Raw genomic sequence first — 22986 nt, forward strand, 5'->3', positions numbered from 1 at the left:
ATGAGGAGTTGAGTACAGCTCACTATAGTTCAAAGGAGAAGATTGAATCCTTGGCGAGGGCAGCTGATAGCATTTAACTGGAGTTCAAAGTTGTGTTCCTTATATCATCAAATCAGCAGCACACGCTCATCTGTTAACATAGAATTTTAATGAGGTTTTATGTGTTTCATCTTTGAAAATGTCTTCTCGTACAGATAGATACTGCCAAATACTGATAAGAATCTGTGAGCATATGGTTTTAATTGAGTATATTCATTGCTTGGAAGGCACTTAGACAATACTATTAAACTCCTCTCTTGATATTTGCCTTTCAGCCTGTCATTACATTGCAAATTAATTGCTTCCAATTGACATTTAGGTGGAAGCTCCTCAATTGCACAGTTAAATGACTTTTGAAATAAGGGGGGGGGGGGAAATTGCACTTTCATCCTGGTCCATAAGATGCAGTTAGATTTTAGTTGGAGCACAAAAAAAAATTAATCTCCTGAAAATTTGTGTAGCTATAGAGGCTGTGGCTTGCTCTGACAAGCACATGAAGTGTTGAACAGTTTGTGGTGGTTGTGATCAATCTAGATTGTTAACTGTTGCCTTTGTTTTTGTTTTGATATCTAAATATATGTGCCTGTGTGTAGTTATGCACACCATGTGCATGCAGGAACCAGTACCGACCAGAAGAGGGTCTCGGATCCCTTGGAACTAGAGTTAGAGACAGTTGTGATAAACCCCATTTGGTTGCTGGGCACCGCACCTGGATGCTAGGAGCCATCTCTCCAGCCCTAAGGCTGATATGACAGCTGGTGCTGAAATAACTTGCTCATCTCAGTTTGGCATCTAAGTGCTACTTTGCTCCTTAGCTTCAGCTTAGAGATGCAGCGAGTCCTGTAGCAGAGACTTCTTTTTAAACTTGAGGGTAGTTCTTCCCACCTCTTAAAATACACAAACCATAGTTAGCTGGAGGGCTGTTAAAACTGGCAGAGGGCTAGATTTGGCCTTTGGGCCTTGGTTAGCAGAGAATGTTAGTAATTCTTTGCTACATTTCCTAAACCCACAAAGCTATTTAGTGGGAGGGTGGGGGGCTTGAAATTTTATCAGGCAGCCTGGCCTCAAAGCTAATTCCCTCACTGACTGTGGTGCAACATATTGTCCCAGCATAACCCATAGCCAAAATATGCATAGGGGTTTCTCTCCTAACATTCTTTTCTTAAAAAGATGAATCACACAGCATTTACTACATGCAGAAGAGGATGAGTAAAATGCAACCAGGGCTCATGCAGTCCCTTTCTCCTTCAGTGTCCAGAAAATACCCTCTGTTTTAAATCCCCTCTCTTTAATTCACTGTGAGAACTAGCTCACATCTCCTCCAGATACACGTAAACAGTGTGTGGAATTGTTTTGCATTCTGTTCCTTACTTTAAACTTACTTTCACTCTGCATATCCCTAGTATATATAATATAAAGTATTTCACCTGTTTTAGAACAATACAAGGACTGTTATTTTGTATGTATTTTTTATTAGCTTTTGCCGGTACATTTTTAAAACTAAAACTACATTTGAATGCCTTTTGATAAAATGTGAATTTCCCATTACCAGTCCCTACTGCTATTACACATTTTGTTATCTGCCTAACCCCTCAAGCCATTTGGACTTGCAACTCATTTGCCATCCCATGTAAACACTCAGATGTTTCTAAACATTTGGTCATGGGAAATTCATCAGTGTTACAATTACAGTTTTGTTATATGATTAAAAATATGAAATGTTATTATATAATTTTGTCCACATATCTGTATTGGCAAAAACCAATCTGATTTAAGGACGGAGTTTAAGTAGAGAAAAAACACAAAAGAATTTTATGAGGAATGAGAACATCATCCTACATTAAATTGTTTGTGATGGTTTTTATATGCATGTGCCACAGTTAAAAACCCATCAAACAATACAATTTAAATAAATGCATTTATTATAAATTACATTTAAATAAAGTTGGAAGGTAGACATCACTTAATCTGTGGATATGGAGTCTCAGCCACAAAGAACTAGCAAGTGAGATCCCTCAGCTTTTCAAGTCCTGGTGCCAAGCTGACCAAGCAAACGTCTGGATAACATGTCTGTACTCGGGGCTCCCCTGAGCGTTTCAAATTACCAGCATTCTGCCTTTCTTACAAGCTTCCTGTTTGGCATGAAAGTGTTCCAAAGAATCTGATTATCTTTGCAAGTTCTTAGAAACAGTTTCTTAACATACAAAGCTCAGGGATTACATCCTGGAGCATAGTGTCCGGAATAATGGCCTTCTGTGCCATGAATTCTTACCAGCTTGTCCCTCAATTCGGCATCTCTGAGGACATACTCCCTTCACTTCTTCCACCTTTCATTAATAGGCCCTCTGTGGCCAAAGTCAAGAGTTGGCAATCATAGGTAACAATTTAAGGATTTTCTAATGAACTCTCCCTCTCTGGTAACTATGTAACCAAGAACAGTGAGACTCTTGTTGTGAGTTCTCTAGTCCTATCTGCTCCCTAACAGTAGTTCACTTCTAAATTGGTATTCACAGTCCAGTCCACTGTCAGCAAAGTGGAGGATACCGCCTCCTCTCACAGACTTTAAAGATTGTTTTTGTGTAGTTTATTCTGAAAAAAATCTGCCAAATTCAAACATACCAGCAATTCTGAGAAGAATCCAGTATGTTGATGTGGGAAGACTGTGCATATAAATTCTGTAATTATCTCTCCTTTGGCTTAATTTTAGCTTTGTGGAGTGAGAACAGATCTGCACTTGCTCCAGTGCCATAATATTTGATGGCAGCTCCAACTTGGCTCTTTTCTCAGACTGAGCTGAGAGCAGTACACCAGTACTGGGATGTGGACACAGTTTCTCTGCTAAAGCCATCCATTTTAATAAAGTAAAGGTCTACCCCATTGAGCCTGGTTGAATACAGCTGTTGCATTGATCTCTTCTGGCGCTACAGCTTCTGAGTTCATTTCCTTAATCACATTTTCCATACGGGTAAAAGCATGAAGCTGCTTGGTATCTTCCAGCGTGCATGCATTCTAATTTCAGAATTTAATCAAATGGAACTGGCTTCCTGACAGAGTAAACAGAGCAAAATACTGTATCCAGACCAGCTGCCAAGCTAGCAGCCTGAATTTATTTTTCCTTGCTTTGCTAAATGCATCTTGAATTTTTGAAAACATAGTCCAGGTTTTAAAAATTTAGCATTTTTGGATCAAGACAAGGCACCTCTAATATCACACAGTAAATACATCCATTAAATTGCAAAAGTCAGGTAGCCAAGCTAATCCTTTCTCACATGCCCATGGCCACAGAAGAAAACATACTCCTTTTTCCCCCTATTGATCACAGCAGTTGTGTACATAAGACCCTTGCTGTTTGGGCTAATCTTATCCCCAGAAGGGCAAACATTAAACAAACAAACAGACCAAGAGGGAACAGATAAAATTCCTAGGGAAAAATGTACATAATCCCCATGAACTCAAAACTTGGTGACTAATTTCAGGGAGTGCGGGCATCATAAAAAAGCTACTATTCCAAACACAGAAGCCCCTTCCTTAGGATCAAATTCAAACATTTTTTCACAACGAACTGAAGGGACCATGACTATTTGGTTTTGCTTTATAGGTCACTTGATAAAACTTTGTCTTTCCACAACTGTGTATTTTTAAGTTAGGGATTTTTCAGTGGTGGTGTATTGTTTTTGAGACCCAGGGTCTATGGTAATTTGAATAAGAAATGCTCCTCATAGGCTTGGATATTTGTTTTTGTTTTGTTTGTTTTTTTGGTATTTCAAGACAGGGTCTCTCTGTGTTAGCCTTGGCTGTCCTGGACTCACTCTGAGGACAGGCTGCCCACGAACTCACGGTGATCCACCTACCTCTGCTTCCCGAGTGCTGGGATTAAAGGCGTGCGCCACCATGCCTGGATCTAGGCATGGATATTTGAACACTATTGGGGAGGTTTAGGAGGTATGAGGAAGTACTGGAAGTGGGCTTTGTAGATTATGCAGCCCCACTCTGGTTCCAGTTGGCTCTCTTGGCTTCATGTCTGGGGTTGAAGATACTATCTCTCAGCCTCCTGCTCCTACTGCCATGCCTGGTGCTTACTGCCATGCTTCCCCACCATGGTGGATCTCATCCCCCTGGAACCATAAGCCAAAATAAACTCTTTCTTGCCTAAGTTGCTTTTGATCTCGGTGTTTTATCACGGCAACAGAAAAGTAATTGATACACGGTCTTGTGTACCCATGCTGACTTCAAACTCATTGTGTGGCCAAGGATGGCCTTAAACTTCTGATCCTCCTGCCTCCACCTCCAAAGCGCTGATATTAACAGGTGTGGTGTGGTGGTAGGGATCAAACTCAGGGCTTTGTACATATTAGGCGAGTACTGTACTGAACTATGTCAGCAGCCACTGAAGGTGTGTAGTTCAAAGACTGACACATAGTAGACTGACATTATTCTTCTGTGGTGCCCCTTGTTTTGACATTGAACTCTAAAGAGTCAAAGGAAATATAACTAAGAGACTCAAATTAGTGTCAAATATTGGACCGTCTGAAAATATGTTTATCTTAAAGATAAGATCTAAATACAAATCCAGGAGCATTCCGATTAGTTCAAATATGGTTACTCAGACCTTTTAATATATGCTTTGAGTTTCCATGAAGTAGCGAAGTCTTCATTCAAATATCTAAACCTGAGTTTTGAATTTTTAGTGTTTATGTGGAGGAATATTTTCTGTGCTGTGCGTATAGCAACTGCCAATAGAGATCTGATTGGCCAATCAGCTGGGCAGAAGGCCAGGGCATGCAAGGTAGGATTTCCTATTAGGGAGAAATGAACTCTGGGAAGGGAAGAGAGGAAGTTGTTTTACCAGGAGATACAGAGGGAGAAGTGTGTTTGTGAACTTTGGGAAGATAGCTGAGCATCTGGCTGTAGGAACATACTGAGGAATAGACGCCACCCCAGGAGTTATCAGATTGCCAAGTTATTGGTTTTTATGTGGATTTTAAAGGTACTAGGATTAGAGTTGCTGAGATTCCTCCCAGCATAGTGCTTACAGCTTAAAAATAAATCATAGACTTTCTCTGTGTCTGTCATTGGGGAACTAGCAGTTAAAAAAAAACTACTGCCTTAATAATTTATTGCATTAATTAATATAGACAGAATAATTCAGCTTTCTACAACAGATACACATGACAAGGCACATGTATGAAGACCAGAAGACAACATTTGGGAGTAAGTTACCTCCTCCCATTGTGGGTTCTGGGTATTGAACTCAAGTTGTTAGGTTTGTGTGGCAAAACCCTTTTTCTTTTTAAATTAAAAAAGCAAAAAGCCACAAGTCATCTTATTCTTCACCATATCATTTTATCTTTTCTTTTTTTAGACAGCCACATGAGTAACATCAGTTGTAATGGACTGAAAACAGGTTGTCAGCTGCGAGTGGTGGTGCATGCCTTTAATCCCAGCACTTGGGAGGCAGAAGCAGGTGGATCTTTGTGAGTTTGAGGCCAGCCTGGTCTACAAGTGAGTCCAGGACAAACCAAGGCTACACAGAGAAACCCTGACTTGAAAAACCAAGGGAAAAAGAGAAAGAAAGGAAAGAGGTTGTCACTGTCTTCATTTAAAGCGATCCCTCCAAGAGACAAGGATCTCAGCATATGAAAGCCAGGAGCTGGAGAACAGATTCAACCTCCTTGTGATGCTCTTTTTAAAAGACTCTGTGTGTGTGTGTGTGTGTGTGTGTGTGTGTGTGTGTGTGTGTGTGTGTGTATGGGCATGTGTTCACAGAGGTCACATGACTGTCAGATCCCTCTGTATTTTCTGGGCACCTGGTTTGTTACGTAGGTGCTGGGATCCACACTCTGGCCTTCATGGTTACTAGCCAGCATCCTTGACCACTGAGCCTTCTCTCTAGCCCTTATGGTGCTTCCTCCACTGTACCATGGAAGCTTCTCAATTACAGCTCAAACATCTAAAACACAGTATTGTTTGTATCAACACCAACACCCTTTCCAAATTCTTTATCTACAGGATGTGGACATTAATTAGCATTTGTTATATCTTTTAATTTTTATGGACAGTCTGTGAGAAATAGTTTGTCATTATTTTTCACTACTATAACAAGATACCTAAGACTGGGAAACTTATGAAGAATTACACATTTATGTATTCATTTGTTTATCGCAGTAATAAATGCTAAGAAGTCCAGCACCAAGACCCTGATACATCATGACACAGAGGAAGCTATCTGTCATACAGCTAGAGGGCAAGCATGTAAGCTCAGGCTTGTCTTACAAGAAGTCAAAGATCCCACACTCATGACCTCATCTGTACCTCTCCAAGCAGCAATGAATGTGGTAGTTCCCAGCACTTGAACTTTTTAGGGGGCACACGCAGTATCTGTATCTCCATCTGACAGAGCAGGAAACTGAGTCATGAAGCAGTCCACCAATATTGCTTAGCTAATGAGGTGAGGCGCCATGCTAGGCTCCATATGCACACTCACATCCTGCAGGGCTCATTGCAACTCCCACCCCTGCCCCACCTGCACCAAGCAGCAGCCTTTGTGACTGCTGTGGGTTTTTTTTAGTGTATTCTTGATATAGAACAAGAGGAAAACATGAGCTAGAAATGCAGTTTATCTCATCCTCTCCTGGGACCAGCAAGATGGCTTAGATAGCAAAGCATTTGCAAACCTGGCTTCCTTAGTTTGATCCCAGAGGCCTGCATGGTGAAAGAGAATTAGCTCCTCTCTAGCTAGGCTATATATAGTACACCCACAAAATAATCATTAGAAGAATTAAAGATCTTTTCTTTCCACATGGTACACATCCAAAAAAGATAAGAGCTGACTGGAAATTACACTGCATCTCAGGTGTGATGTCTCCTTCCCACTATACAAAACTAAGGTGCCTGCGCATCCCCACACATGTGGACTAAGGGGTGGGCTGCATCTACACACCCTGTCTTAGGGTTTCTATTGCTGAGACAAAAATACCATTAAGTTGGGAGGAGGGGGTTATTTGGCTTATGATTCCACATCACTCTTCATCATTGAAGGAAGTCAGGACAGGAACTCAAACGGGGCAGGAACCCGGAGGCAGGAGGATAGCTGGTGTTCGATACTTTGTGAGTTCTTTTCCCTCTCTTCCACCCTTATTAACCCTAACCCTTGATGGGGGGTGGGGAGGGAGGATAGAGGGAAAAGGAGTGAAGTTATCGTACGACTACTTCCTGCTCATTAGGGGCATTGAGTTCCCTGGGGCAAGTTCACTCTTCACTGTCAGGATATCTTTTTCTTCTTGTTTCTTTGCACATCACCACTTGACAAACCACAGCCAACCAGCCAACAATAGCAAGCCTGCCTCTCCATGCTCTAGAATTTATATAGCCTCTGAAAAGTTCCCAGAGTTCCAAATGTCACACACTTGCAGAAACTATCTGCAGCTGGCAAAACAAACCCGCTGCTAGGGGACAAGGCAAATCATAGTCACCCTCTGTGAGGCATCCTCATATCCCTACACCTAGGATTAATACAAAACCACATTCATATAACATTTCTGTTTTTGTTTTTTAAGAAATCAAAACTCCGCAGTTCTCACTACACAGGAGCTGATGCAGAAGCTCCTCATGACTTGCTCAGCTTGGGCCCATGGGGGGCCCTACTCAGGATGGCCTAGGTCTTCCCCCATCAGTCACTAATTAAGAAAATGCCCTACAGGCTTGGCTGTACCTCAATCTTATGAATTTTCTCAATCGAGGCTCCCTTCTCTCAGATGACTCTAGCTTTTATCAAGATGACATAAAATTACCCAGCACTCTCCCCTTGTGGGATCTTCTAGAGGATTATAGGAAGAAATACCCTAAAAATAAGATTTTGTCCACCATGATTTGGGAGTGGAAAAAGGTCATCTTAGTTCATGAATATTCCATTCACATCATGAATATTCATAAAGCACCATCACATCTACAACACAAAACCCACTATGCTGTTTTCCTCTCTCCTTTGGGACAATTCACTCCAGTCTTTGTTTGGATTTGTACTTCGCTAAATAAACCTCTGCTGCTTAAACTGCGTCTCTGGACTAAATCCTTTCCTACAAGAAGACAAGAACCTAGAGTATCCACTAGTAACAGCTACATCCAGGGATCCTACTTCTTCATGTCCTTTTGCAGCCTCACCCTGCAGAAGCAGTTGGAAACAGTGCTGTCTTTTACCCTGCTCAATGATTAACAAGAAATCTTGATGAGGCAATAAAATGAGAACAGGAGAAAAGCAAAAATCTGCGGCAAAAATCTGTTTCTTAGGTGAAATTGCAGCCCACAAAAGGAAAAGGGCTCCACATGCCTTTGGCTGTATTCTCCTCAGCTGTTGGGGCCAAGTGCAGTAAACATCTTTAGACTCAACAGTGGGACAGACACGAATCCTAATCTATTCTGCCATTTTAGAGGAGTGATCTGTGTGAATCCACCACAGAGCTGCATGTGGTGGTGCATGCCTGTAATCCCAGCACTTGGGGCGGGGGCAGGGAGGGGGAGGCAAGAGGCAGAAGGATCTCTGTGAGTCTGAGCCAATCTTGTCTTTTAAAAAGTGAGTCCAGAACACATAAGGCTACACAGAGAAACCGTGTCCTGAGGGGGAAAAAAACCAAACAGAACCCACTGGGAGTTGAAAGCACCCATCATGAGTGACCAGCTTAGGTAATAATAAAAACAGCCTCTCTTCTGAGGCTCTGTGCATCTTAGGAAAGGGTATCCCATTGGGCAATGTGACAGACACCTATAATCTCAGCACTTGGAAAGGCAGAGGCAGGTGAATCTCTGTGAGTTCAAGGCCAGCCTGGTCTACAAAGCAAGTCCAGAACAGCTAAGTCTACACATCTCCATAAAATAGAAAGAAAGGAAAGAAAGACAGAAAGAAAGAAAAGGAAGGAAAGAAGGAAGGAAGGAAGCAAGCATGCATGCATTCCTGGGGCTGGAGAGATGGCTCGGCAGTTATGAGCGTTTGCTTCTGCAGACAACTGGAGTTCAGTTTCTTGTACCCAAGTCAGGCAGGTCACAACAGCCTGTAGCTCCAGTTCTGGGGGATCCTACACCCTCTTTGAGTGAACACACACACACACACACACACACACACACACACACACACACACACTAAAAGCCAGCAGGACAGTATACAACTTGAATTCCAGAACTTGGGAGACAGATCTCTGTGAAGTCCAGGCCATCCTACTCTACCCCACATACTGAGTTCCAGGCCACCCAGGGCTACAAAGTGAGACTCTCAAAAAACTGAAAAATGAAAATTACAATAAATTTTATAAAGAAAGAATTCTTAGCAAATAGAAGGGAATAAAATTTTAAAATCTGAGCATTAAATGCCAAGGTCTTGGCTGCCCAGGGGCAAAGTAGACTCTACTGAGAGTGGGCTAAGCAGCCCTGGGGTAAGAAGCTGGTGCCTGTGGCAGCACCCACACTCTGCTCACTTCTGTCCCTGTGTGTCCTGTGAGCTGGTTAATTCCTTCTCAAACATCTGCTTGCCACCAAGTTAGGAGCTACACTTGCTTTTCACATTCTTGGTTGTTGGGAGGAATCTGGACAGACTATAATGAGGGGAACTGGGAGATTCTCAAGACAGCTACTGTTTAATTGCTTGAGTTGTGTCTAAGTTAGCTCAGGTGTTGGGGCTGATGACTGCCTGGGGCCCTGTCAAGGTTCTTGTTATAAAAGCAAAGAGCAGGCCCCGGGCACAGTCCAGTCCTCCTCTGCCACTCCAAGGTGCATTCAATGTAAGAGCAAACGGTCCTCTCATTAGTCTGGCTACAGTATAAACCTATGTGGCCACATAGGTTTTGTGCCCATTACCTCTCCAGATTCCCCAAAGAGGAGAAGAGCTGTTAATAGGAAGATGGGGCTGCTATCAAATACCCAGAGGGCAACGTGTGTTTGCTACTCTTACTGATTTTAACCACAGTCGTAAATTGAACTGAGTAACCTTGTTGGATAGCAGGCTGGTTTTCTTTTCACAGTTGCTGCTTTTATTGTGACTTTCAATTATGTAGCAGCCATAAGGTATTTGTAAAACACATTACAGATTCTAAGGAAGTGGCACATACTCGATTTTCCTTTGCTTCCTACATTTCTGTAAGATGCTCTCAAGCAGGAAAAGGTGAACATTCCAAGACCCCCAAAACACAACAGCTCAAGCAAAACACTTTATTTTTTGATGCACTGACAAGCTTAGTAAGCTTCTCTTCTCCCTTCATTTATCTGAGGACTTTGAGTTCCATTCCTCCCTCCCTCCTTCCTTCCTCCCTCCCTCCCTCTCTTTTTTCTTTCTTCCTTTTTCCTTCCTTCCTTCCATCCATTTTCTTTCCTCCCTTCCTCTTCTTCTTCCTTCTCCTGCACCACTTTCTCCTCCTTCTCTTTCTTTCTGTCTGTCTCTGTTTCTCCATCTCTCTCCCCTCCCTCCCTCCATCCCCCCCCCACCTCTGTTGCTCTCACTCCAATCACCCATCTATCCAAGTATCCATCAACAAGATCTCTTGTATCCAGGCTGGTCTGGAACTTGCAATTGTAGTCCAAGATGACTTTGAAATTCTGATCCAAAGCCTCCATCTTCTAACTGTTTGGATTACAGGTCACCATGCCCAGTTTTTGAGGTGTTAAGAGATCAAACCCAGGGCCTTGGCCATGCTCAAGTAGGCAGTCGCGACAATGGAGCCAAGCACCCATAGACCCAAATCTCTGAAGTTATGAGCAAAATAAGACAAAACAAAAATCACCGATCTTTACCATTTGGCTCCCTTAGGCATTTTGTCAAGCAAGAGAAAGCTGAATAATGCACTAGTAAGGGAAAAATATATGGCATCTCTGGTCGTAAATGAGAGAATGGTGAGAGAATACACTGCCACTACCATACTGCACAGAAAAGATGGAATCAGGTTGATAAAGCAATAAAGAATTCTCTGGTGTCCTCTTTCCTATCTTCTCTGGGTTATCTTTCTCTGCCAATTTTTTTTTCTTGTGATCATCCCACTACTTCCATGGCTTCTAATATTTTGGAATTCTTTATGGTTGATCACTGATTCTCCACTATGATCAGTCTATAGAGAATACACGTATGCATTTGTATTGAGTGTCTTCTGCATAGACACACAACTGTTCCCTCCCACTGGGACTCCCTTAAGAGACCAGTGATTTCATGTGGTGTAACTCAGGTGTTTCCAAGCATCCTCAGATTGTGGACTCAAGCACATGGGGATCCCTAAAATTCCTATTTAAATCTTGGTTTTGGGCTAATATTTCATGATAGTATTTTCAGGTCTGCATAAAAATCCCAGCTCCAAGCCTTTTTGTGGCACTGGAGGGCAGTTATCTGAGTTTGAGTAAATGCCTCATGGTGGGTTGTAACCACTGTGTTATGGTTTGGATTTTAAATCCGCCCCCCAGCATACATCTTACCTAACCACCCTCTCTCCCCAATAATAGCAGATCATATCTATGCAAAAAAAAAAAATCAACTCAGTTGCCATTGCTGAGTCTTACATACCCTGAGCTCTGCCCTGCCCGGGGTTAGGTTACAGAAATCCCTCTTCTGTTGCCTTCACTCACTGTAAGATTTTCCCAGCAGAACTTATTGAGCTTCAAGGTAAGCCCTGTTATCTCTGAACACTTCTCAGATTGTATGCAAGGCCTTAGATCGACTGAGCCTCAGTAAGAAATGGCTTGTACATGTGATGACCCAAAGCAGAAAACACCCATCTCCCAGGACCTCTCACTTTACGTTGAAATGTCCAGGCCGTGCCTTGTCTGTAGGCTGGCTCTCTTCAAGTGTCCACTCACTCTCAGCGTGTCCCTAACCACAGGGATGATTTAAATTGCTTGTTTGTAGCAAGAGCCTTGGCTAATAGAGCATGAAGTGAAGTTACAAAACCCTGCCCAAATCTGTACCTGTATCCCAGCTATGCTCCATCACCTCATGCATGTTCAGGACCTCTGGGTGCTGCTCAGCTTGATGCGTCATTTCGCCATTAAGGGTTACAGATCCGTGGTCTCAGCAGCTTTATTTGGAAGCTCTGTATTCACACTGGCAAAGTAAGTATTTATGCACAATCTGTGTGGCCACAGAAATTACCAGACAGCATAGTCACCTGTCTCTATGGAAAAGATGGTCTGTTCTGTCAGTTCCCCAAAAGCCACCTAAATAAAACCTTTCATTCAAGCCGATCTCCCTAAACTTACTGCAATACAGAGAACAATTGTCCCGGTGTGGAAAGCAACTGTCCCTGCAGTCTGAGCATTACCTCAGAGCGGAAACCACAGAAGTGTTGCAGTGGTTTTCTTCCTGGCCCCAAGCTCCCAGAATAATGACTCATGAGACTCAAAATATTATTTACAAATACCTAGGCCATATTGTTAGGCTCTTCTCTGACTAGCTCATAACTTAAAATAACCCATTTATACTGATCTACATTGTGCCACGAGGCTGGTTACCTCTGCTAAGGTACCATGAGTCCATTTTTTGCACATCTTGCCAGAAGAATCTCCCGTCTACTCTATCCCAGAATCCTCTCTGCCTGCCAGATGTCCCATCTTCTATTCTTCCTATCCTATAGACCATAGTGTTTTTTTAATTGACAGGCAATGCATCCATATAATACACAAGAAACACAAAATAATTCTCTAAACATAGAAAGGTGTTTTTAAGTTGTTAGGATCCAAGACAAGTTCTATGAGACACAGGAACAGAACTGGTAACACGAGAGGTACAGGTAATTACACAAAGCAAGGAGCTTAATGTGAGTACTGACCAGCAAGACATACTCTTGGTATCTTACCAAGCTAGTGAAGCTGGCTAACAAATTAACTTTCAGAAACAAGCATCCTTGGGAACAAGCAGACCCTTTCTTCTCATTCCAAGATGGTCAATGCATTCACATCACAAGTGTAACTACAGGCTGTCCTGTAGGTTTTACATATCACGTGTGTTTAACACATCTTCTTGGCTAGATTCAAAGCTTCCTTGGATCGGGATCTATGTCTTAAATATTCTAACTGGACAGTACCCAGCTCCATGATACAGACAATAACTTTCCCCTCAATAAAATATGGCCTCTTCTCTGAATTTTCTCTCCTGAAAGCTGAAACATTCCCCTCCCCTCCCCCTCCCTCCCTCCCTTTCTCTTCCTCTCTCTCTCTCTCTCTCTCTCTCTCTCTCTCTCTCTCTCTCACACACACACACACACACACACACACACACACACACAGAAAGAGAGAGAGGAGAGAGGAGAGATCCAATGTAAGAAAAATAAACTAAAGCCTGTCTTTTTCCCAGTGCAATTAGGAACCATATTATCTTGTAGCAAGATGATGCTCTCCTAATGTCCTTATATTTCTCAGGAGGGGAAGCATTCCTTGCTTAAAAAAAACAAAATGCATTTTTGTAAAAGTTTTGGCAGCACCTTTTGTACTTTGAACAAAACCAGGGATGCTATAGGGAAGAAGAAGGTGCCTGGAGAGAAAAGTATATGATGCTGCTGAGGGATTACTGACTGTCTATGATATAGGGAAGTGTAGGAGGACCCTGCACACAGGAGTACTCTCTGAGCTGCGTCCAATTAGCTTGTGAACCTGCCTGTTCCATGGCTAGGATGTCAGGCCCATGACAGTGGGCCAGGGCTAGGGCATGCTAGCATCCACCACAGTGACAGCACTTCACAAGGAACAGGTTTAAACACAAGTGATTGTGGAGACTGCTTTCTCTGTTTATAAGGAGAGAATCAGCTTTCCCATCAACTACAGCATGGCCACATTCGTTGTTCAGAGATGACCAAAACTTTGCAGAGTGACTGCCCGCCCCTACCCCCCCCCCCCCGCCCCCGCTGTGTCGCTCTCCATGGTCTGATTTTGGCGGTCGTAGATATTAGCTGCCCTGTAATCTCCTCTCATCTCCTTCATTAGGTGTCTCCTCCAAATGTCTTTTCAAGCTCTGTTCTCATTATATCACTCTTAGCAGATCCCAGTCTCAGGTCCAGTTTTCCTCAGGCAGTTTCCCTTAATTGGTGATTTGGCAGCACTGAGTTTTGTCTTATAACCTGCCAGGTTCCTTCATTTGGAGCAAATTCTGTCAAATGAATGAGTGCCCACAGCACAATTACCAAGCACAAAACCAAAGTGCAAATACACATTAGCTTACCAGGGTAGTGCCTAGTATATTAGAGAGAGAGAGAGAGAGAGAGAGAGAGAGAGAGAGAGAGAGAGAGAGAAAGGGTATGAGATTGACAAGAGACCAGAGCGCTTCATTTTTTCATTCGGTTTTATTGCTACAATATCCCATTGATGGCCTCCAGCTCTCACGGCATCAGCTCCCCGCAATGACACTAATGAAGAAACGTTGCTTTTGGTTCATTCTTTAGCCAACTGAGCTTCACTTTAATGGGAGTATGGCGCCTTCCTTCCTCTTCACGCTGTTATGAACAGAGTCTCTAGGGTGCCTCTGATGAATACGGTGCTCATCTCCCTTTGGAAATCTCTCTGATTAGATAGTAAATACACTTCTTGTCAATAAATTCAGTGTTCCAGATATTTCAAATTATGAGCAGAAACAAGGATTACTCTTCCAGCTGGAGGAAAGAAAAACCCAAGGGGGAGACTGATCACTTTATTGTTCGTTGTTTCTCAGCTCTGTGGACTCCGCTGGTTCCTTTTTAATTATTTCCCAGTCGTTTTCTTCTTTCTGCTTTTGATTAAGGCTCCCACACTTATGGCCATTTTCTTAGGTCATTTACACACGCCTGGCTTCTAAATACTGTCTAGCAGAAAGTTGTTCTGCCACTTGCCAGAAAGGCCACTCTGGCAGGATTTCCACACAGCTCATTTAGTTTCTTATCTGGTCTCTCCTTCAGATACATTCTGTTGGCCCAGAGGTACAGAATCTGGACCACAGAGATTCCGACATAAAGAAAGCTAAATTTAAGCTGCCAGAACCACCAAGGCCTAAGTTCAGTGTATTTACAACTCAGTCTGAGCATCTTCCCCCATCACTCCATCCTGATACAGAGTTCTCGGTTAGGTTCAAACTAACTGGTACATAACCCTAAACAGAGTTACATCACCAAGATCCGACAAGATCCAAGAACAAAGGGAATCTCTTCTGGGGACTATGGAGCAAACTGGCTCTTCCCTTACTCTGTAAGCATTATATTTCAGAGGACAATAGACAGATTTTTAATGTTGCTGTACATAAAGGAAACTCTACCACACAAAAACATCATATCAAAGAGAGACAGATATTTCCATTGAAGTGTCTCGAAGTCCATGAAAAAAAAAAAAGTAAGTAGATTAAGGCATTTCTTTTTAACTGTGGGAAAAGAAAAGCTGATAAACATCTTTAAATACAAAACTGAATTTTTCTCATACAAGTGAAATCGTTGAGTTTGGGTGCTGAGCAAAGGCTAGCAGGCATTATCATTATAATGACTACTGCTGTTGCAATTCAGATCAACAAACACTTACTGAGGCATTGTAATGCAGGTGTGTCTTTCCTCCTGGCCCCAAACTCCCAGAATAATAACTCATGAGACTTAAAATATTATTTGCAAATACCTAGCTCATAGATATGACTAGCTCTGACTAGCTCATAACTTAAAATAACCCATTTATACTAATCTACATTCTGCCACGTGACTGGTGATCTCTGCTCAGGTACCATGCATCTGTCCCTCTCACATCATCCCCTAGTGATTCTCCTGAGTCCTGTTCTATCCCAGAATCTTCTCTGCCTGCTGGGTGTCCCACCTTCCATCCTACCTTTCCTATAGGCCATAGTTTTTTGGTTTCTTGTTTGTTTGTTTGTTTTGTTTGACATGTTTTACATCCATACAATACACAAGATATTCTTTCTATAAGGTATTGTTATGAAAGAGGGAAGGAAACTAAATGGCATAACCCTTGAATTAGGAAGGTTGAAGGTGATATAAATAAACACGAAGATGGCTGCTGTAAAGCAAGGTGGGACGGCTAAGGTCTAACTAGGCAACCCAAAAGGAGCAAGTAATTCCAACTTGGGATGTTGGTTAAAAAAAAAAATTGAATTAAAGATGTATTATATTTTTCTCCTTGCTGTGACCAAACACCTGATGAGAAGCAACTGAAGGAAGGCTGGCTTCCCTTTGGCTCACAGCCTGTCGTGGCACAGAAGGTATAGCTGTGGGAGCACGAGGCAGCTTCTCACATTGCAACTGTGAGGAAGAAGGAAACAGACATGAATGTTTCTGTTCTACTTACTTTTTCCCTTCCCCCGCCCTTTTTAATTTAGTGTAGAATTACAGCCCATCCAATGGCCACTCATCGTGGTCTTCCCTCCTCATTTAAACCTTTTTGGGAAACCTATCACAAAAATACACAGAGGTGTGTCTCCTAGGTGATTCTAAATCTAGGCAAGTTGAGACTGCAGATTAACACTCACGGGGTATATTGAGGGTTCTAGTTGGTTCTGTAGATTGCAGGAACTGTACAGTTGAATTCATAATGACAAGAAGTAAATCTGTATGTTCAGGAAATGGTGAGATGTCTCAATCTGGAAGGGAGGGCTGTAACGGAGAGACGTCCAGGACAACAGACTGCAGATGGAACTGGGTGGAAGCCATCTCTTTATATTTTATGGAGGTGATACAGTGTTCTAGGAGAAATGCAACAGACTCCCAATCTCTGTTCTGACATTTCATAGCTTTTTGAGCTCCAGTACAAGTTTTTTTTTTATCCATAAAATGAAGAAAACATTAGTTACCACCTAAAATCATTGTAAAGATCAGATACACTTGAAAGAAATTAACACATCTATAGATACAAAGTAAGCTCTTCAGACAAGAAAACTATTATGACGTATTTTAATATCATAGATGGGTCTTTGTGGCACATATTAAAAACAATCACTTGTGGCAGTGGTGATACACACTTTTAATCCTAGCACTTGAGATGCAGAGGCAGGTGGATCCCTGTGAGTTCAAGGCCAGCCTGGTCTACAGAGTGAGTTCCAGGACAGTTAGAGCTATATGGGGGGAAATTCTGTTTTTTGTTTTTGTTTTTTGTTTGTTTGGGTTTTTTTGGTTTTTGGTTTTTGGGTTTTTTGTTTGTTTGTTTGTTTGTTTGTTTTTTGTTTTAAGACAGTGTTTCTCTGTCTGTAGCCTTGGCTGTCCTGAAATTCAATCTCTAGACCAGGCCACTTGCTTCTGCCTCCCTGAGTGCTGGGATTACAGGTGTGCGCCACCACACCTGGCTGGAAACCCTGTCTTGAAGAGCAAAACCAAACAAAAATTAATTGGGGATACAAGAAGAGGAGGCAGGAGATGAGGAAATAGTGAATAGTCATTATAACTCCCAAGATATTAGGGAGAAATTTAAGTGAGGACTAGAATTTGTAAACCAATAAGTGAGATAGGCATTTTTTAGGAAAATTCCTATGTGATAATGCACCTTCAAGGGGCTCTTTCTTTTAAATTTTTTTCCTTTACATTTTAAAAAATTACTTATTTTAGGTGTATGAGTGTTTTGCCTCATATATTTATGTGAGCCCAAATCCTTCCTGATGTCTGTGGAAGTCAGAAAAGGGCCTCAGATGCCCTGGAACTGCAGTTACAGATGTTTGTGAGCAAGCATGTGGGTGAGGGAGTTAAAGCTAGGTCCTCTTCCAGAGCAACACGTGCTTTTAACGATGGAGCTACCTCTTCAGCCCCCCTGTGGTAGTTTAAATAAATATGGTTCCCAGAGGCTTACAGGGATTGGCATTGTTTGAAAATATTAGGGCGTGTGCCCTTGCTGAAGTAGGCATGGCCTTATTAGAGGAAGTACGTCACTGGGGGGGGGCGGGGCTTTGAGATTTCAGAAGCTCAGGCCAAGCCCAGCGACTCACTCTCTCTTCTTGTTGTCTGCCATCTGAATGTAGAATTATCAGCCACCTGTCCAGTACTATGTCTGCCTGCATGCTGCTATGCTTCCCACTGTAACTGTAATGAGATAAATTTTTGAAATGTAAGTCAGCTCCAGTAAAGTGTGACAAGAGTGTGGACTGTGCTGCCGCTGCTGTGAGAAACAGGCAATTAAGACAGGAACAAGTTGGAGTTGTGTCCTGAGGAAGATGTCATTCAGCTCAGCTTTGGACATGACGAGAGCTTTTGATTTCTTGGGACTCTTGCAGCAAATAACACAGACCAACTAGGTTAAGGCCACCGATGTTTACTGTCTCACAGTTTTTGTGGGGGCTGTTCTTGATTGTCACCTTGACCACATCTGAAATTAGCTAAAACCCAAGCCGCAGGGAACACCCGTGAGAGAATTTTCTTCGTTGAATTATTTGTAAGGAGAAAAAAAAATTTTTTTTTAGGTGGGAAAATCTGGGCCATATCTTCTAGTGGCAGCCTATATAAAGGACAAGGGAGTAGGAAGCGTCTGATCTTTGCCTGCTTGCCCTAGATCTCACTGGCAAGTTTATTCCTTCACTGGTCTTTGGAGCCTATTTCTTCAGGATTCTAATAGCTACGGAAGACCAGCTGAGACATGCAGGTTTATGAACTGAGCAAGCACTTGGTTCTTAAACTATTTGCTAATAGATAGCCATTTTTGAACTAACTGAACCACAGCTTTTAAGCCTACTGATAAACTACACACACACACACACACACACACACACACACAATGTAATGAAAAAATTTAAAAACATCCCTCAGAGAATACAGACATGCTTTAAAGCACTTTCAACTATATACCTCAATACATATTTATTTATATATTAAGTTTTATATAAGGACAAATGTGAACATATTATTTTCATTATAAAACATATAAAAAAGAACTGAGAAACATAATATTTTTGCATGTAAATACAACTGTGATGACTTCAGAATATCTTTAGCTAAGACCTGAAAGTGTAGTAGCCATAGCAAACAGCAGTGGACTAAGTCTATAACCCACTCTTCTTTGTTTTGCTTTTTTTGTTTTTTGAGACAGGGTTTCTCTGTGTAGCCTTGACTGTCGTGGACTTGCTTTGTAGCCCAGGCTGGCCTTGAACTCATAGCAATCTACCTTCCTCTGCCTCCCAAGTATTGGGATTAAAGGCATGAGCCACCCCCGCCCGGCCCGCAAACACTCTTCTTGATAACTTAAAAAAAATGTCAGGCCTGCTGTGGTGGTGCATACCTTTAACCAGAGGGCAGAGGCAGGTAGATCTCTGTGAGTGTAAGGACAGCCTGGACTACATAGTGAGACAGAAAACAGTGAAAAAGAAAACAGAAAGGAAGGAATGAAAAGAAAGAAAGGTGATAACATTTATTAACCCTAAATAATAAGTTTTAAACTTACAATGTTTCCGTCAAGAAAGTCAAATGACTGGAACTGTAGCTCAGTCGATAGAGTGCTTGCCTAGCATGCATTAAGTCCTGAGTTCTAACACAGCACCCCATACACTGGGCATGGTAGTGTGTTCAAGTAGTATTTAGGTGACTTGCCTGGCTACGTGGGGAGGTGGCAGATTCTAGCATCCTCCCTGAATCAGGCAGAGGACAGCCATCTGCTCTTCTGTTCTCTGGATCTTTTGATTTCTCTAGGAAGATGATGTTTTCAGGACAAATTTCCTTTTCGGGAATTTCACTTGTCTGTTTAGGGAACAATGACACAGGCAAAACTAGATAATGTAGTCTAATATTGAGCATATTAGTATAATATCTCAATATACTGTAATGGAATAAGCCTGGCAACGAATAAGAAGCCTCCTGTCAAACTCTCTCCGCTCTTGGATGCTTTATTTCTAGGATAACCAGAGAAATGTACTAATCTCACAGAAATACCAAGGGTACCAGAGTCAGTTTGTAAAATAAAGATTATCCTTTCTTCGCGTCTGTCATGATGATAAACCCTAACACGCTCTTCCTGTCCCTAGACGTATCATCTTGGCTATGGTTTGAGTGTGCCATACCCTTCATAGGCTTACGTGTTAAGCACTTGGTCCCGAGATGGGGGGGCGGGGGTGCTGTTTTGGGAACTTGTGAGAATTTTAGGAAGTGGAATCTCAGTGGAGAATGTGGGTCACTAGGGGAGGAAGGGGGCCGGGCTTGAAATTTTATGACTCTACCCTGCTTCCTGCTTCTCCTGTTTCCAGGTGTGACTAAGCAGCCACCTGCTGTTGGCTCTGCGCTATGCCTTCCCTATGTGATTGAACTGTGCCTCTTTAAACTGTGAGACAAAACAACGCTCTCTCCTTTTTAAAATTGTTTCTTTAGGTATTTTATCATACCAGTGAAAGGTAGCTAATACAATCTACTACACCTCCTAGGATATGCTGCCCATCTCACCAAAAGGGTTAACCTTGTGCCCCAATTATACCTTTCCCAATAAAATATTAACCTTGCTTGTAGTAACAGAGAAGACCAATCTATACTGTGATTAACATCATGTATAGATAAGCTTGATTAGAGAGGTTGTCAGATAGCACTGCGTGAAGCTTCTGCTGCCCTTAATCATACTGCTAATTAAAACCCTGCTCATCGCTTCTCTAGCTAGAGAGCAAGTAATCGTCAAGGCCCTTGGACCTGAGCACTAAGCAGAAATTTGTTGTGAAATATCCCACCCAGTGCCATCCCACTATGTTTAATTTTTGCTTGTGAGTTGGTGCTTAAAGTTTTCCAAAGCAGCATCCTTCGCGCACTTAGCCACGTGATTATTAACCAACCAGAGGGTTTGCTGTTGCACACACTTTGGGCTCCAGGCCAGATCCACACTTCCTAATAGGTAACCTGGGGTGGGGTGCAAGAATGTAACTTTCTAGCATATGTCCCCTATGACGTCACTGACCGAGGGGTCACGCCTGAGGAGCACTGTCCCATGCTAACTTGCTGTTCCAGTTTCATTTCTATTGCTGTGATAAAACACCCTGACAAAAAACAAAAACAAAAACAAAAACAAAAACAAAACCACACACACACAAAACAAAACAAAACAAAAAAACTCTCCTCTCTTAGGGGAGAAAGAAAGGTTTTGTTTGTTTGTCTGTTTGTTTGTTTTGCTAGAAATTCCAGGTTATAGTTCATGGGGAAGCTACAAGCCAAGGGATGCCAAGCATTGCTAGCAAACATCGTATTAGCCAAGGCTCTCTAGAGGAACAAACTGATAGAATGAGCCAGTGTGTGTGTGTGTGTGTGTGTGTGTGTGTGTGTGTGTGTACTATGGGAGTCAGCTCTTCCTTTTCTCCATATAGGTCTCGGGGATTGAAGTCAGGTCATCAGGCTTTGTGTCCAATCAGTCAACACATCAATATATTTTCTGTTTATGGTTTAAACTGATATCATGCATCATTAAAACAATTAGAAGCAGGCTGGAGAGATGGCGCAGAGGTTAAAAGCACTGGCTGTTCTTCCAAAGGTCCCAAAGGTCCTGAGTTCAATTCCCAGGAACCACATGGTGGCTCACAACCATCTGTAATGAGATCTTGTGCCCTCTTCTGGCATGCATGTGCACATGCAGGCAGGACACTATACATAATAAATAAATAAATCTTTTTTAAAAAGAGTAGTTTAGCAGGGTGGTGGTGGCACATGCCTTTAATCCCAGCACTTGCAAGGCAGAGGCAGGTGGAGCTCTGTGAGTTCAAGGCCAGCTTGCTCTACAGAGAGTTCCAGGACAGCTAGAGCTGTTGCACAGAGAAACCCTGTCTTGAAAAATTTAAGAAAGAAAGAAAGAAAGAAAAAAGAAAGAAAAGAAAAAGAAAAAGAAAAGGAAAAAAAAAACAAATGGGACCTCATGAGGCTGAGAAGCTTCTGTAAGGCAGGAGACACTGTCAACAGAACAAAGCGACAGCCTACAGACTGGGAAAAGATCTTCACCAACCCTACATCTGACAAAGGGCTAATACCCAAAATATATAAATAACTCAAAAAATTAAACACCACCCAACCAAATAACCCAATTGAGAAATGAGGCTCAGAACTAAACAGAGAATTCTCAACAGAGGAATATTGAATGGCTGAGAAACACTTAAAGAAATGCTCAAAGTCTTTAGTCATTAGAGAAATGCAAATCAAAACGACTCTGAGATTCCATCTTACACCCACCAGAATGGCTAAGATCAAAAATTCAAGTGACACCACATGCTGGCGAGGATGTGGAGAAAGAGGAGCACTCCTTCATTGCTGGAGGGAATGCAAACTTATACAACCACTTTGGAAATCTATCTGGTGCTTTCTCAGAAAACTGGGAATAGGGCTTCCCTAAGACCCAGCTATTCCACTCCTTGGAATATACCCAGAAAATGCTCAACCATGTTCATAGCAGCCTTATTCATAATAGCCAGAACCTGGAAACAGCCTAAATGTCCCTCAGTTGAAGAATAGATAAAGACATTGTGGTACATTTACACTATGGAATACTACTCAGCTATAAAAAAGAAACAAGGAAATCCCGAAATTTAAAGACTCACATGGTATACACTTATAATTGGGCACTAGCCCAAGAGGCATGTCCCATGAAAATCTTCACTTACCAGGAGATTGGAATAGATGTGAGTACATCGTACTGGGACTCTAGGTAAGAGAAATATAGGAGATAGGGAAATAAAAAGACCCAGAGGATCTTAGAAGCCTACAAGAAGAACATCATGACGGGTCAATCAATAGTAAACTATTGTACTAACCAAGGACAATACAAGTAGTAAACATTGAACCCCTACTCTGATCTAGCCAATGGACAGGACATTCTCCACAGTTATGTGGAGAGCAGGGACTGACTCTGACATGAACGCTGGTGCACCATATTTAACGACCTCCCCTTGGTGTGGACCCCTGGTGGCACTCAAAGAAAGAATAAGCAGGCTACCAAGATGAGACTTGTTAGCCTGTGACCATAAAGTGGGGGAGGAGATCCCCCTCAGCCATGGACCTAGGGGAGGGGAATAGGGTGGGCGAAGGAGGGAGGGAGGAACGG

This window comes from Acomys minous, assembly GCF_964271855.1.
Source record: "Acomys minous genome assembly, chromosome: 5".
Lineage (NCBI taxonomy): Eukaryota > Metazoa > Chordata > Mammalia > Rodentia > Muridae > Acomys > Acomys minous.